Raw genomic sequence first — 8,322 nt, forward strand, 5'->3', positions numbered from 1 at the left:
GAGAACCGATAGATGGATAGCCGTGCCGTGACAGGGTGCGTTGAACATTTCCACTGAGAGGATGGGAGGTAGCCACTGACAACGGTGAAACCCTTGCTTAAGCTTGCCATGGAAAGGAGTAGGAAGGATTGGATGAAGACAGTAGGAAAGCAGAGAGACGGAAGGGACAAGCATCTTCATACGCTTATCTGAAATTCCTACCAATGAATTACATAAGTATCTCTATCTTTATCTTTATGTTTTATTCGTTTATCACCATACCCATTTGAGTTTGCCTGACTAAGATTTACAAGGTGACCATAGCTTGCTTCATACCAACAATCTCTGTGGGATCGACCCTTACTCGCGTAAGGTTTATTACTTGGATGACCCAGTACACTTGCTGGTTAGTTGTGCGAAGTTGTAGTGATCACAATTTCGCGCTACCATTCTTCCTCTTGAAGATCCTATGGAGTGCTTGAGCTCCTCAATGTCTCTTCCTTGCCTTTGTTGCTCTTCCCTCATGGCTCTTTGGTCCTCTCTTATTTCATGGAGGATAATAGAGTGCTCTTGGTGCTCCACCCTTAGTTGCTCTATGTTGGAACTCAAATCCCCTAAAGAGATGTTGAGTTGTTCCTAATAGTTATGTGGAGGAAAATGCATCCCTTGAGGCATCTTAGGGATTTCTTGATGAGGGACTTGCTCATACTCTTATTGAGGTCCATGAGTGGGCTCTCTTTTTTGCTCCATCCTCTTTTTAGTGATGGGCTTGTCCTCTTCAATGAGGATGTCTTCCTCTATGACAATTCTGGCTAAGTTGCATAGGTGACAGATGAGATGGGGAAAGGCTAACCTTGCCAAAGTGGAGGGCTTGTCAGCCACCTTGTATAATTCTAGAGGTATGATCTCATGAACTTCCACTTCCTCTCCAATCATGATACTATGGATCATGATAGCCCGATCCACAGTTACTTCGGATCGGTTGCTAGTAGGAATGATAGAGCGTTGGATGAACTCCAACCATCTTCTAGCCACAGGCTTAAGGTCCGGCCTTCTTAGTTGAACCGGCTTGCCTTTGGAATCTCTCTTCCATTGAGCTTCTTCCACACAGATGTCCTTGAGGACTTGGTCCAACCTTTGATCAAAGTTGACTCTTCTAGTGAAAGGAAGAGAATCGCCTCTCATGATTGGCAAGTTGAACGCCAATCTCACATTTTCCAGACTGAAATCTAAGTATTTCTCCTGGACCATTGTGAGCCAATTCTTCGGGTCCGGGTTCATACTTTGGTCATGGTTCTTAATGATCCATGAATTAGCATAGAACTCTTGAACCATTAAGATTCTGACTTGTTGAATGGGATTGGTGAGAGCTTCCCATCCTCTTCTCCTAATCTCATGTCAGATCTCTGGATATTTGCTCCTTTTGAGCTTGAAGGGGACCTCAGGGATCACCTTTTTCTTGGCCACAACTTCATAGAAGTGGTCTCGATGGGCTTTTGAGATGAATCTTTCCATCTTCCATGACTCGGAGGTGGAAGTAATTACCTTCCCTTTCCTCTTCCTTGAGGTTTTTCCGGCCTTAGGTGCCATTAATGGTTACGGAAAATTAAAAAGCAAGGCTTTTTCCCACACCAAACTTAAGAGGTTTGCTCGTCCTCGAGCAAAAGAAGAAAGAAGAGAGTAGAAAAAGAGAAGTGGGAGATGGAGGCATGAGAGGGTTTCGGCCAAGGAGGAAAGAAGTGTTTGTGATGTGTGAAAGTAAAGGAGTAAGTAGGGGGTATATATAGGGTAAGAGGAGGGTGGGTCCGTGTGAAGTTGGGTGGGTTTGGGAGGGGAATGGTTTGAATTTGAATGGTGAGGTAGGTGGGGTTTTATGATGGGTTTTTGGGAATTAGGGGATGGATGTGAGTGGTGAAGAGAATATGAGGAAGAGGGTAAGATTTGCTAGGTGAGTGGTGTTTTGGGTAGAGTATTATAGAGAGGTGTGAAGAGGAGAGAGAGTGAGGTGGGGTAGGTGGGGATCCTGTGGGGTCCACAGATCCTGAGGTGTCAAGGATTTCTTATCCCTGCACCTTTCTGGCGCTTAAACGCCCTCTGTGTGCCATTCCTGGCATTTAAATGCCAGGTTGCTACCCTTTTCTGGCATTAAACGCCAGTCTGCCTGCCAGTTCTGGCATTTAACGCCCAGAATGGTGTCAGGCTCGGCGTTTAAACCCCCATTTTTCTACCTTTACTGGCATTTAAACACCAGTTTGCCTGTCAGTTTTGGCATCTAACACCCAGAATGGTGCCAAGCTGGGCGTTAAACGCCCATTTTGGTATCCTTACTGCCGTTTAAATGCCAGTAAGCTTGTCCTCCAGGGTGTGCTATTTTTTATGCTGTTTTTTTTATTTTGCTTTAATTTTGGCAGTTATTTTTGACACTCCACATGATCATCATCCTAAAGAAAACATAAACTAACATAGATAGATAAATAAAATTGGGTTGCCTCCCAATAAGCGCTTCTTTAATGTCAATAGCTTGATAGTGAGCTCTTTTCAGAGCTTCACAATTGTTCAGAGCATGATTGTGGCCTCCCAACACCAAACTTAGAGTTTGAGTGTGGGGGCTCTGCTTGACTCTGTATGGAGAGATTTGGATGAAGCCTTTCATGTTTCTTCTCCTTGTTTACAGAGGAAGATCCTTGAGCCTTAAACAAAAGGTAGTCCACATCAATTACAGCCTTTGATGTGGCTAGGAAGGGTCTTCCAAGGATGATGGATTCATCCTCATCCTTCCCAGTGTCTATAAGCCTTTTTCATCGATCTGTCTACCATCTCCAATGAGATTCTTGCAGCTTGTACCTCAAAGATTCCTAGTTTCTCCATTACAGAGTGGCATGAAGTTGATGCCTGACCCCAGGTCACACAGAGCCTTCTCAAAGGTCATGGTGCCAATGGTGCAAGGTATTAAGAACCTTCTGGGATCCGATTTCTTTTGAGGTATCTTCAGCTGAACCAAGGCGTTTAGTTCATTAATGAGCAATGGAGGTTCATCCTCCCAAGTCTCATTACCAAAGAACTTGGCATTCAGCTTCATGATTGCTCCTAAATACTGAGCAACTTGCTCTTCAACAATGACTTCATCTTCTTCAGAAGAAGAATATTCATCAGAGCTCATAAATGGTAATAGAAAATTCAGCAGAATCTCTATGGTCTCTGCATAAGCCTCAGATTCCTTTGGTTCCTCATGAGGGAACTCCCTAGTGGTCAGTGGATGTCTATTGAGGTCTTCCTTATTGGGAACCACTGCCTCTTCCTCTTTTCCAGGTTCGGCCATGCCAGGTATGGTTATGGCCTTGCACTCTCTTTTTGGATTCTCTTCTGTATTGCTTGGGAGAGTACTAGGAGGAGTTTTAGTAACTCTTTTACTCAGCTTACCCACTTGTGCCTCCAAATTTCTGATGGAGGACCTTGTCTCATTCATGAAACTGAGAGTGGCCTTAGATAGATCAGAGACTATGTTTGCTAAGCCAGAGAGGCTCTGCTCATAATTCTCTGTCTGTTGCTGAGAAGATGATGGAAAAGGTTTGCTATTGCCAAACCTATTTCTCCCACCATTATTGTTGTTGAAGCCTTGTTGAGGCTTTTGTTGATCCTTCCATGAAAAATTTAGATGATTCCTCCATGAAGGATTATAGGTGTTTCCATAGGGTTCTCCCATGTAATTCACCTCTTCCATTGTAGGATTCTCAAGGTCATAAGCTTCTCCTTCAGAGGAGGCGTCTTTAGCACTGCCGGATGTAGCTTGTAATCTAGTCAGATTTTGAGAAATTAGAATGACTTGCTGAGTCAATACTTTATTCTGAGCCAATATGGCATTTAGAGTATCAATCTCAAGAACTCCTTTCTTCTGACTCACCCCATTATTCACAAGATTCCTTTCAAAAGTGTAAATAAACTAGTTATTTGCAACCATCTCAATGAGTTCATGGACTTCTGTAGGGGTTTTCAGATGAAAAGATCCACCAGCAGAATGATCCAATGACATCTTGAACATGTCAGACAGACCATCATAGAATATACATATGATGCTCCACTCTAGAAACATGTCAAAAGGACATCTTTTGGTTAATTGATTGTATCTTTCCCAAGCTTCATAGAGGGATTCACCTTCCTTCTGTCTAAATGTTTAGACGTCCACTCTGAGCTTACTCATCTTTTGAAGTGGAAAGAATTTGGTCAAGAAGGCATTGACCAACTTTTCCCAAGAGTTTAGGCTTTCTTTAGGTTGTGAGTCCAACCATGTCCTAGCTCTGTCTCTCACAACAAAGGGGAAAAGCATAAGTCTGTAGACCTCGGGATCAACCCCATTGGTCTTAACAGTATGACAGATATGCAAGAATTCAGCTAAGAATTGATGAGGATCTTCTGATAGAAGTCCATGAAACTTGCAGTTCTACTGCATTAGAGAAACTAATTGAGGCTTAAGCTCAAAGCTATTTGCTCCAATGGTAGGAATTGAGATGCTTCTTCCATAGAAGTTGGAAGTTGGTGCAGCATAGTCACCAAGCATCTTCCTTGCATCTCTAGCATTGTTTGGGTTCGGCTGCCATGTCTACTTCTTTTTCAAAATTCTCTGTAAGGTCCTCTCTGGAGTGTTGTACTTTAGCTTCTCTTAGCTTTTTCTTGAGAGTCCTTTCAGGTTCAGGAATGTTTTTATCCCTGTTTCTACTCATACGAAAAAGAAGAGAACAAAAGGGAGTAGTAGAATCCTCTATGTCATAGTATAGAGATTCCTTGATGTGTCAGAAGAAAAGGAGAATGAGGTAGAGAGAGAATAAGAAGAGTTCGAACACAGAGGGAGAGAAAAGGTTCGAATTATAAGTAGAAGAGAAGTGTTAGCAAATAAATAGAAATAGATGAGAGAGAGAGTTTTCAAAAATTGAAATTAAAACAATTAGTTAATTAAAAAGATTTTTGAAAAAGTGGTTAGTGATTTTCGAAAATTGGAAGTGGAAAAGTGGTTAGGTGGTTTTGAAAAAGATAAGAAATAGTAATTAGTTAAAAAAATTTGAAAATAATTTTGAAAAGATAAGAAGTTAGAAAAAAGATTTTGAAATCAAAATTTGAAAAGATATGATTGAAAAAGATTTGATTGAAAAAAGATATGATTGAAAAGATATGATTGAAAAAGATTTGATTTTTAAAAATTGATGACTTGACTAACAAGAAATTAAAAGATATGATTCTAAAATTTAAAGATTGATCCTTTCTTAACAAGAAAGTAACAAACTTGCAATTTTTTTTTTTAATCAAAACATTAATTGTTAGTAAGGATTTTCGAAAATATGAGATAAGATTAAGAAAAATATTTTTGAAAAATTAGTTTGAAAATTTTCAAAAACATTAAAAGAAAAATGAAAAATAAAATTTTGAATATGTTTGATGCAAAAAGTTATGAATTAAAACATGAAAAATTGAAAAAAAAAATGAATTGAAAACAAAATCACCTCCCTTGTGTCATCCTGGCATTAAACGCCCAGGATGCTATCCATTCTGGCGTTTAACGCCCAGATTGCTACCTCTTTGGGCGTTTAACGCCCAGCCAGGTAACCTGGCTGGCGTTAAATGCCAGAAAGCCTTATTTATTGGGCGATTTTCTAAACGCCCAGAATGCTGCCTATTCTAGCGTTAAACGCCCAGAACGCTGCCCATTCTAGCGTTTAATGCCCAGAATGATACCATTACTGGTGTTAAACACCCAGAATGATAGCCATTCTGGCGTTTAACGCCCAAAGTGCCTCTTTACTGGCATTTTAACGCCAGTGAGCTCTTTTTCTCTATGATTCTTCTGCCTTATGTTCTGAATCTTCATTTCTCTGTATTATTTACTTGAAAAGATATATTATTTTTTTATTTTTGAATTTTTAATAAAGAGATAGAAAAACAACAAAATGAAATAAAACATAAAAATGTAAGATCACGACAAGTAATGCATGCAAGGACACTTTGAATGTCAAGATGAACACCAAGAACACTTTAAAGATCATGATGAACATCAAGGACATATTTTTGAAAAATTTTTAAGAAACGAAAGATATGCAAGACACCAAACTTAGAAATTTTGAATGTTCAAAAACTATGATTTTGAAAATGCATATGAAATAAAACACAAAACAGGAAAATCATGAGATCGAACACAGGAAATCATTAAGAACAACCTGAAGATCACATAAGAACACAATGCATGAATATTTTATTTTATTTTTTTATTTTTTCGAAAATAAAAAATAAAAATTACCCAATCTAAGCAACAAGATAAACCGTCAGTTCTCCAAACTCGAACAATCCCCGGCAACAGCGCCAAAAACATGGTATGCAAAATCGTAAATCACACTTTTCACAACTCTGCATAGCTGACCAACAAGTGCACTGGTCGTCCAAGTGATACCTTACGTGAGTAAGGGTCGATCCCACGGGGATTGACCGCTTGAAGCAAGCTTTGATCATCTTGTAAATCTCAGTCAGGTGAATTCAAATGGTTATGAGATTTTGATAATTAAAAGATAAATAAAGCAGAAAATGAAATAAAGTTACTTATGTAGTTCCTCGGTGGGAATTTCAGATAAGCGTTTGGAGATGCTTTGTTGCCTCTGAACCTCTGCTTTCCTACTATCCTCATCCAATCATGTGTACTCCCTTCCATGGCAAGCTGTATGTTGGTGGATCACCGTTGTCAATGGCTACCATCCGTCCTCTCAGTGAAAACATGTCCTCTACGATTTTCTGCATGGCTAATCAGCTGTCAATTCTCGATCGTGTTGGAATAGAATACATTTATTCTTTTGCACACTGTCACTGCGCCCAACAGTCACGAGTTTGAAGCGCGTCACAGTCATCCCATCTCAGATCCTACTCGGAATACCACAAACAAGGTTTAGACTTTCCGGATCTCAAGAATGCTGCCAATTGGTTCTAGCTTATACCACGAAGGTTCTAACGTCACGGATTCGAATGCTCTGTTGTCAAGAGAGGTGATTCAGATCCGTGGGTCAGAGACCAAAGAGAATATACTCCAGCTGTCATCCAATGACTACGTTGAACATCATGTAGACCGCTTTGTGGTTGTCAGGTGATGAGCGGATAAGTAATACGCTTTTTGGCATTGTTTTTAGTATGTTTTTAGTATATTTTAGTTAGTTTTTATTATATTTTTATTAGTTTTTATTTAAAATTCACTTTTCTGGACTTTACTATGAGTTTGGGTGTTTTTCTGTGATTTCAGGTATTTTCTGGCTGAAATTGAGGGACCTGAGCAAAAATCTGATTCAGAGGCTGAAAAAGGACTGCAGATGCTGTTGGATTCTGACCTCCCTGCACTCGAAGTGGATTTTCTGGAGCTACAGAATCTCAATTGGCGCGCTCTTATTTGCGTTTGAAAGTAGACATCCTGGGCTTTCCAGCAATATATAATAGTCCAAACTTTGCCCAAGATTTGATGGCTCAAACTGGCGTTCCAAATTAGCTTCAGAATTCCCGACGTTTAACGCCGGAACTGGCACAAAAGTTGGAGTTAAACGCCCAAACTGGCACAAAAGCTGGCGTTTAACTCCAGGAAAAGTCTTTACACATGAAAGCTTCAATGCTCAGCCCAAGCACACACCAAGTGGACCCGAAAGTGGATTTCTGCATCATCTACTTATCTCTGTAAACCCTATTAACTAGTTTAATATAAATAGGACTTTTTACTATTGTATTGGGATCTTTGATCAGTTTTATGCTATCTTAGACTTTTATGGGGGGGCTGGCCATTCGGCCATGCCTGGACCTTCATCACTTATGTATTTTCAACGGTGGAGTTTCTAGACACCATAGATTAAGGTGTGGAGCTCTACTGTTCCTCGAGTATTAATGCAAAGTACTATTGTTCTTCTATTCAATTCAAGATTATTCTTATTCTAAAATATTCATTCGCACACAAGAACATGATGAATGTGATGATCAAGTGATCTTGGATTCCTTAATCAGAATCTTCGTGGTATAAGATAGAATTGATGGCAGCATTCAAGAGAATCCGGAAGGTCTAAACCTTGTCCGTGGTATTCTAAGTAGGATTCAAGGATTGAATGACTGTGACGAGCTTCAAACTCCTGAGGGTTGGGCGTTAGTGACAGACGTAAAAGAATCACTGGATTCTATTCCAACCTGATTGAGAACCGACAGATGATTAGCCGTGCTGTGACAGAGCGCGTTGAACATTTTCACTGAGAGAATGGGAGGTAGCCATTGGCAACGGTGAAACCCTACATACAGCTTGCCATGGAAGGAGCCTTGCGTGCTTGAAGAAGAAGACAGTAGGAA

The 8,322-nt window shown here is 40.1% G+C and overlaps 1 non-coding gene across 1 annotated transcript; it reads left to right on the top strand.

Annotated features, from left to right (window-relative positions):
- Nucleotides 1-4,067: 4,067 nt before the first annotated feature.
- LOC127742204 (small nucleolar RNA R71) lies at nt 4,068-4,171 on the top strand. The gene has a single exon (XR_008003391.1). It is a non-coding gene; the product is annotated as a small nucleolar RNA R71 (small nucleolar RNA).
- The last annotated feature ends 4,151 nt before the right edge of the window (nt 4,172-8,322 follow it).

This window comes from Arachis duranensis, chromosome 9 (assembly GCF_000817695.3).
Source record: "Arachis duranensis cultivar V14167 chromosome 9, aradu.V14167.gnm2.J7QH, whole genome shotgun sequence".
In the NCBI taxonomy this organism is placed as follows: domain Eukaryota; kingdom Viridiplantae; phylum Streptophyta; class Magnoliopsida; order Fabales; family Fabaceae; genus Arachis; species Arachis duranensis.